At 37.1% G+C, this 8,645-nt stretch overlaps 1 long non-coding RNA gene across 1 annotated transcript in view; it reads left to right on the top strand.

Moving 5' to 3' along the window:
* The window catches only part of LOC130220740 (uncharacterized), a 66,280-nt gene extending 58,970 nt beyond the window's left edge, over positions 1-7,310 (top strand). Inside the window, exons 2-3 of the long non-coding RNA XR_008836223.1 lie at positions 5,858-6,016; positions 7,153-7,310. This is a non-coding gene — a long non-coding RNA (uncharacterized LOC130220740). The remainder of the gene's footprint in view (positions 1-5,857; positions 6,017-7,152) is intronic.
* Positions 7,311-8,645: the final 1,335 nt, after the last annotated feature.

Raw genomic sequence — 8,645 nt, 5'->3', positions numbered from 1 at the left:
AGCATCCGAATGTGTCAGCAGAAATGGAGACTCATCAGACCAGGCAACGTTTCTCCAATCTTCTATTGTCCAGTTTTGGTGAGCCTGTGTGAATTGTAGCCTCAGTTTCCTGTTCTTAGCTGACAGGAGCGGCACCCGGTGTGGTCTTCTGCTGCTGTAGCCCATCCGCCTCAAGGTTGGACGTGTTGTGTGTTCAGAGATGCTCTTCTGCAGACCTCGGTTGTAACGAGTGCTTATTTGAGTTACTGTTGCCTTTCTATCAGCTGGAACCAGTCTGGCCATTCTCCTCTGACCTCTGGCATCAACAAGGCATTTGCGCCCACAGAACTGCCGCTCACTGGATATTTGCTCTTTTTCAGACCATTCTCTGTAAACCCTAGAGATGGTTGTGCGTGAAAATCCCAGTAGATCAGCAGTTTCTGAAATACTATAGAGCAGCCCGTCTGGCACCAACAACCATGCCACATTCAAAGTCACTTAAATCCCCTTTCTTCCCCATTCTGATGCTCAGTTTGAACTGCAGCAGATCGTCTTGATCATGTCTACATGCCTAAATGCATCGAGGTGCTGCCATGTGATTGGCTGATTATACATTTGCATTAACGAGCAGTTGGACAGGGGTACCTAATAGACCAACCTAATACCAAATTAGACTCTACAAAAGTCTAGAAATTAGACTTTCCCCAGAAGAAAAATGTACTAGGAAAAATGTTTTGCTTGCGCTGATAAACATCATTCATTCATTTTCTTTTCGGCTTATGAACCGCCAACTTATCCAGCATATGTTTTACGCAGCGGATGCCCTTCCAGCCACAACCCATCACTAGGAAACATCCATACACACATTCATACTCTACGGTCAATTTTAGCATACCCAATCTGTTAAACATTGTAGGAATGGGTTTTAATCCACAGCGGTTCGAACTGTAGTTCTGCCGAATGACTAAAAAGTTATCAGTATTGATGGTAAAAAACTGTACATTCTAGTCAAATCATTCTTCTGCAATCTTATTCCAAAAACGGAAATAAGAGCTGTATTAATTGATATAAATGTGGGAGAGCGTTGATATTATGTGATTGTATTGTATTGCAATATGGAACAGTTAAGTGTTGATGTTAAATCAAAAGTAATTTACAAATACTTGATATTGAAATGATTTAATGAATAATTATCTATGGTTACAACTGAATTAATTACAAAATAACTGTATAAAATGACCAAATATGAAATGATAAAACATATGATATAAATTGTACCCAGCTTAAATGTAAAATTAAAGTTACCAGAGGTAGAAGGAGAGACAAAGGGGGAGGGAGAGAGGAGACAAAGAGAGCAGGCCCAGAAGTTCGCCTGATTGCAGTAGAGTCAGAGAAGATAGACTCCAGAGGAGGAGAAGAGCAGAGCAGGAAAGCGCAGAGACAGAAAAGACAGGCCAGGATAAGAGCCAGAGCAGAGTTTTAACACCTATTTTGTATCTTTCTTGACCATGTGACTAAAGCCCAAATGCTGAGACATTCAAACTGACCAATCAACATGTGACCACATCGTAAAAACCCCCAAAGTCCACACAGCAGGCCCTGATCTAATCAGTATCTGCCTTTGGAGTCAGTATGGACCTTCTTGAGTCAAAAAGACATGTTTGTCATATAAACAAATGCATATAATAATTTAGCCTCTTACAACATCACTTGAGGAATATTTAAAGGAGAATAATTGAATAATTGTATCTTCAACTGAATATAAATAGGGCTTTGAGAACATTATTAAACATCAGATAACTTTAAACAAATATTATATTAATGATACCATAAGAACACGTATTCATAACTTATAGAAAACCTTCACTCCTATTATTTATGCAGTAATCTCCTCTAAAGTTTCATTCTTGAAAACTCACAGGCTCTATAATTCATGCACTTTTTTCAACATATGCAAAAGAAAGTTTGCATTTTTATTTTTTTTTCTGGCTGAACTCCGGACAAATGCATTAATATTTCATACAGTCGTGACACGCCAGTCGTCTTATGCAAATGTGTCGAGTGTTTGCACAATAAAAACGTAGGCAGTCGAAATACGGAAAACAAAACAATTTTTCATTCCAGAGTTGAAAGTACAGCGGCGCACACACACACACACACACACACACACACACACACACACACACACACACACACACACACACACACACACACACACACACACACACACACACACGCGCGAGCCGAGTTTGGAGCTTTCCAATGACTTATTCTGACAACATCCAATTACAAATGATAGCAGCGTATACTTCAGATGATTTAAGTGCTGCATTTACACCTCAAAGCCACAAAAAAACACAAAGTTCAGAGAAAAATCTGCAAATGAAAAACAAATAAAAAGAGCCACGCTTTCCTCTCGCAGCAGGGATTGCTTTGTCTGAATAACACAATATTTACAGAAACTCCGAGATGAGAAACTATTGGCATTAATGCACGACTGTATTGCGCTTCAGAAAACATTGCATAACACTCTCTGAAATATGCTAATTCTCCATTTACCTGTGAGTTAAAACACACTGGGCTGAAGGCTGTTGTGATGAGCTCATGAAAGGAATTTGACCTGCGCACAAAGAGCCGGCGTCTGTGTTTTAGCGATGCTTTCTGATGGAGCTTTTTATCCTGGTGCCAATTAAAGCATCAGCTTTTGTTTCTCCGAGACAAGTTCTGTCTGCTTCAGAGTGTTTCAATTGTCTGCGACCTCCAGAATCTATTGTTTAGTGACCTGTGATGATGTTATATACTGCATTTCAAGTTTTCAGACCTTTGAAATATTAGTATGCTGATGGCTAATGGCTGAACTCACAAACAGACTTCATTGAAATGCGCTGCACAGCAGACAGTGCGCCGGTTAATCATGATCTGCTGTTTCTCAATGTTCTCAAAAACCTTTTAACATACACTCGAAACAAATGCTGGGTTGTTTTAACTTAATTTTGGAGCAAATATTGACAAACTGAGATTTTTTTGTAATTAATTTAAATGACATATTACACTCTTTCATATTTGACCCCATGTTGGGTTAAAACAACCCATTTTTTGTAGTGTGTTTACTTTTGAATGTTCTCAGAAACTTTTTAACACACACAAACATTTTTACAAAACATTGGTTCACATATGTGCTAACCCAACATTGAGTTTTTTTTTTTTTGTATGCAATCTAAATTACACTATTACACTCTTTCATATTTGACCACATGTTGGGTTAAAACAACCCAGCTTTAGCTTCTCTTTTTTTAAAGAATGTGTTATATCAAACATTTCGTTTGTTTTATATTTTATTCAGTTTAAATTGCACTATTAAATATTAGTTTCATCCATATTGACCCCATGTTGGTTTAAAACAACCCAGCTTTTTGCATGTTATTTCAAACATATCTTCAAAATATGGAAACTTTTTAACACACAGTCTAAAAGATGCTGGGTTGTTTAAACCCAACGTTGGTTAGGATATGGACAAACCCAACGTTGTGTTATTTTATTTTGGCATTCAGTTTAAATGACACTATTTCATGTTAGGTTGGGTTAAAACAACCCAGCTTTTGCTTTGTTTTTTATATCAAACATATCTTGAAAATATGGAAATGTTACTTTTGAATGTCCTCAGAAACTTTTTAACACACAGTCTAAAAGATGCTGGGTTGTTTAAACCCAAGGTTGGTTCAGATATGGACAAACCCAACATTGTGTTGTTTTATTTTAGTATTCCGTTTAAATGACACTATTTCATGTTAAGTTGGGTTAAAACAACCCAGCTTTTGCTTCTTTTTTTAAGAATGTGTACCAAACATGTTTTCTTTGGTTTAAATTTTATTACATTTAAATTATACAGTTACTGTACATATTAGTTTCATCCTTATTGACCCCATTTTGGGTTAAAACAACCCAGCTTTTGTTTTGTTTTGTCTTTTGAGTGTATTATATCTATATCTTGATAATATGGAAATGTTACTTTTGAATGACCTCAGAAACTTTTTAACACACAGTCTAAAAGATGCTGGGTTGTTTAAACCCAATGTTGGTTTAAATATGGACAAACCCAACATTGAGGTTTTTTTTTGTGCATTCAATTTAAATTATTTCATATCAGTCTCTTATATATTTCACCCCATGTTGGGTTAAAACAATTTTATAGTATATTATATCAAACATACCTTGAAAACATTAAGGAAACGTTACCTTTGAATGTTCTCTGAAACTTTTTAACACACACTTTAAAACATGCTGGGTTGTTTTACCCTATATTGGTTCAAATAATAACATAGCCAACATTGATTTTTAGGAAGGTTGTATTGAATTGAATTCCAAATTTGTCTCTTCTATATTTGACCCCATGCTGGGTTAACACAACCCAGTTTTTGCGTAATTTTTTTTGTTTTGTTTTGTTTTTTTTGAGTGTATGATATGAAACATCTTGAAAATATGGAAACGTATCCCATTTTCGGATCAAATATGCACAAACCCAACGTTAAGTTGTTTTTATTAAGTTGAAATTATTATTTTCCCAGAGATGGGTCGTGGCTGGAAGGGCTGTGGTGACCCCGGTTTAATAAAGGGACTAAGCCGAAAAGAAAATAAATGAATGAATGAAATTATTATTCAATTTAAATTATTGTATTTCATATTTGACCACATGTTGGGTTAAAACAACCCAGCTTTTGCTTTTTTAGAGTGTATTATATCAACCATATCTTGAAAATATGGAAACGTTACTTTTGAATATTGTTGGAAACTGGGTTGTTTAAACCCAATTTTGGGTCAAATATGGACAAACGTAACTTTGGTGGGGTGTTTTGTATTCAATTTAAATTGTGCTATTCCATATTAGTCTCTTCCATATTTGACCCCATGTTGGGTTAAAACAATCCAGCTTTTTCAGAGTGCATTATATCAAACAAATCTTATGGAAACATTACTTTTGAATGTGGTTGGAGTGTTCTAAAAAGAGTAATGTTTATATTTTTGCAGTAATAAATAAAAAGTGACAGAAGAAAAAACAAGTAATAAGATGATCATATTTGTGTCATAGAAATTAAAAATGATTTAATGCTTTAAAATAATGTAGTTTGTTTGTTTTTTAAGTAAAATTAGTTTTGAACTCCTCTCCAGATGATGTTGCTGATTCACTAAAAATGCACCTCAAAAGAAAGAAAAGGAAAACAATCGATCTTGCTCACAAGAAGTTACACAAAACAGTTAATACATTTTTAAATATGGATATTTTTCATATAAAAGTGTATGAATTCGCTACAGGAGACCTTTATTTGCTTGAATCACCCACCCGTTGCTGTTGTAGAGCTGTAATATAATTTTAACTTTGACTGGTTTCAACTGAGCCAAGAAAGTCATATTCATTATATGATTTTAATTTTGGGGTGAACTAACCCTTTTACCCTTTATAGAGCTCTTATTGAAATATTTGTTACAAAAAAACTGGGTTATTACGAGACTTTTCTACTTTTATGATTAAAAAAAAAATACAGATGAGGACAAAATTGTCAGTACCCTTCAATGTTGCCCAAGACACTTTCATTAGCTGGCCTTTTTTAATGCTCCTGTTGAACTACAATTCAAAAGCAATATCTGATTTTCATTCGTTTATAGATTAAGCATTACCTTTTTTAGTTTATTATAGTTTTTTATTTCTTCAATAGAAGGGTACCAACAATTGTATGCCAATGAATTACCTCATATGTGATGTGTAAGGGTTAAAAATATAATCTCAGATGCACCTAAATCAGTTGTAGCACTGCTTTGCAAGCGCATCTTCTCTGCAGTGGTCTTCACAAATACAGCAAAATTGAATTCTTTTGTGTAACAGGTGCTGTGATGCTGGAGACGAGCAGCGCATCAAGATGACCGCCACACAGCAGGACTCTGAAATGACACTGTTATCAACTGGGCTTTTTCCACCAAATTGCCCACCACCATCCAACTGGGTCAAAGCAGCTCACCAGCGACCCAGCATTATTTTCAGGAGGTAAGAAAAACCTGGAAAAACCATGTGAAATCTTAAGGGAATGATTGCATCTCTTGTTTCGTATTGCTAGATAAACAGTGATGCTTAATATCCATGTGTAGTTTGATTCAGATCTGGAGGAATATGCATCTGATGCAAACTGTGCAGAATAACAGCAACAGCCCTCTGAAAATAACCAGCGGTAATATATATATATATATATATGCAAAGGGTTAATCTGATCACGCTGACACAAAAAAGACTGAAAAAGATGCAGAATTTTACTGTTGACTAAAATATTATGAGGGAAAAACTAATACATTTTTTTTTAACCGTTGAAATTATAACTGAAATGTGGGACCATATTCACAAGGCTGAAAGTAGCTTAGCTTGCTGTAGCTTAAACAGCTTGAAAAGTAGATTTTTTACCATAGGTGCCCTTTAAATTCAGCCCAAATAAATTGTTTACAACCACTTAACGTAAAAAAAATTGAATAAATCCAAGCAATCATCTTTGAATCATATTTTTCAGTGTAGTGTGCACCGACTTTGGCATATTTGTGTGCATAGTTAATAATCATGATGACATCATCAATATGAGGTCCACCCTCACTCTCAGCATCAGACTTCTCTATAATCCTCAGTAAAGTTAGTCTGAGCAGCTATTAATAGAAAACCCTGAGTTTTCTCAGCTGAGTGCTGAGGTCAAATGTTTTATGAATACCGAAGACGTTGACTGACGTTAAACTGCTGATACGCAGCATTAAAGGACCTTTATTTTTAGAGCAAACCTAAGGAACATTATGTCAGCTCTTCTCATTTATTTCTCAGACCCACTCTCCAAACAAAGTGCTGCGATTTCTCATTTGAGAGCTTTGAGCTTCTGTAATTAAAATGCCATACGAGCCCAACACAGCAGATCACAGGATTTCTTTCTGCAGGATAATGATGCCCAGTCGTGTCACCTTTGATTCATTTGCGGTCCAGGAGTGTGATTGAGTTTTCTCCATTACTAGGAGCTAGCGGCTGATGATATCGGTAACAGATCTGACGCTGAAGCGGCTAATTGTGCGCCTGATTTTCTTAAGTGCTCAAATGATGTGTAAAGTCACACCGTGGACATGGTGACCTTCCTGTGCTGATGTGTGTATTTACAGCTCTGCGTTTGTGAGATGGAGAAACGCAATACTGATGCAAAGCCTTGACGGTATCAGAAGACGACAGATTAATCACTGGGCAAACACTGCAGACAGAGATGAAGATATAAAGGCTCTTTCATAATGTAATAAGCAATAAATGTCACAAACGTACTTGACTTGCGATTGTTGACTTGTTTGTCTGGGTGGGCGGCGCTGATTTATTATACAGCTATATTAATGTGTCGAGTGGCTTGGAGATCGTAAATAGTCTAAAAGTTTCAAAGTGAGCTCCAAAGGCTGAATGAGATTGTCAGCGGCTCTGTGGAAAGGTTTAGAGTAAGAGCTTTCAATCTCGGTCCTAGAGGGCCGGTGTCCTGCAAAGTTTATCTCCAACCCCAATCAGATACACCCAGGCTAGCTAATCAAGCTCTTACTAGGCTTTCCAGAAACATCCTTGCAGGTGTGTTGAAGCAAGTTGGAGCCAAAATCTGCAGGACACCAGACCTCCAGGACTGAGTTTGTAAAATAAATGAATATCAATATAACATTAAAGAGCCCCTATTATGGGTTTTTGAGATTGACCTTCCATGTAGTGTTGTAACACAGCCCTAAATATCCAGTAAGGCTTAAATCTAAAAGTGCACAGTGTTTAAAACTATTGATTCATTTATAAAAGAGTCGACTTAAAGTGCTTCAAATGAATCATCTTGATAACGAGTCTTTAGCCGTTTCGGTGTGACGTTGATACAAAACTTAAGCCCCGCCCAATTGTTGCGTGCCAAACCCGGGAAAATGGAAACCTGCGGCCCCGCCTACAAACACAGTAGCGAAGAAAAAGAGTAAGACAAGTCATGAAGATGCTGTGCTCAGCTGGATATTACTGGAAGTGTGAAAGGAAAGTTAGTGTTATTTTCTCTACCCAAAGATGAAGCTGTGAAGAGTCAGTGGTTAAGGTTTATTTTTGCAAATATACCACAGCATTATAGCCCAGCCTTATGCTGTTCGAGTGTTTCTGGAATCTACAGGCTTACATTGGGGAATTTGTCAGCCGTTTGTTAAAGAAAGGATTAAAAAGACTATTGATGTAAGGGACTTGCGATGTCTGAATAACACTGTGGAGAATCGGGTACTGTTTACTGTGGTGTAAGTAACTACTATGAAGTGTGTTTCGGGCAGCTGCTGCGATCAGATCTTATACCAATGTTGGCAGCCCGGGGGTTTTACAGACCGTACCAAAATGCTGAGGACCGGTGGGGGGTGGTTGAAATTACGGGGGTTTTCTGGCAATAATAACAAAATGGGTGAGTGGCTGAAGATGGGTCTGAAATACGGGAGACTCCCGGGAAAAACAGGAGTGTTGGCAGGTATGCTCACACATGCTGCACTGTGACTACTTCAATATTATTGATAAGCCATACTAGGCGTATCACTCTGTATCCTTGCTGAACGCTGTCGACCAATCAGGTCGCAACAGGCTGTCATTGGTCCGATCAGTGCAGATTAGCTTTGTG

The sequence above is a fragment of the Danio aesculapii genome, chromosome 1 (assembly GCF_903798145.1).
Source record: "Danio aesculapii chromosome 1, fDanAes4.1, whole genome shotgun sequence".
NCBI classification, from domain to species: Eukaryota; Metazoa; Chordata; class Actinopteri; order Cypriniformes; family Danionidae; genus Danio; species Danio aesculapii.
Note: the sequence above shows the minus strand (reverse complement) of the source record. Positions and strands in the feature narration are given on the sequence as shown.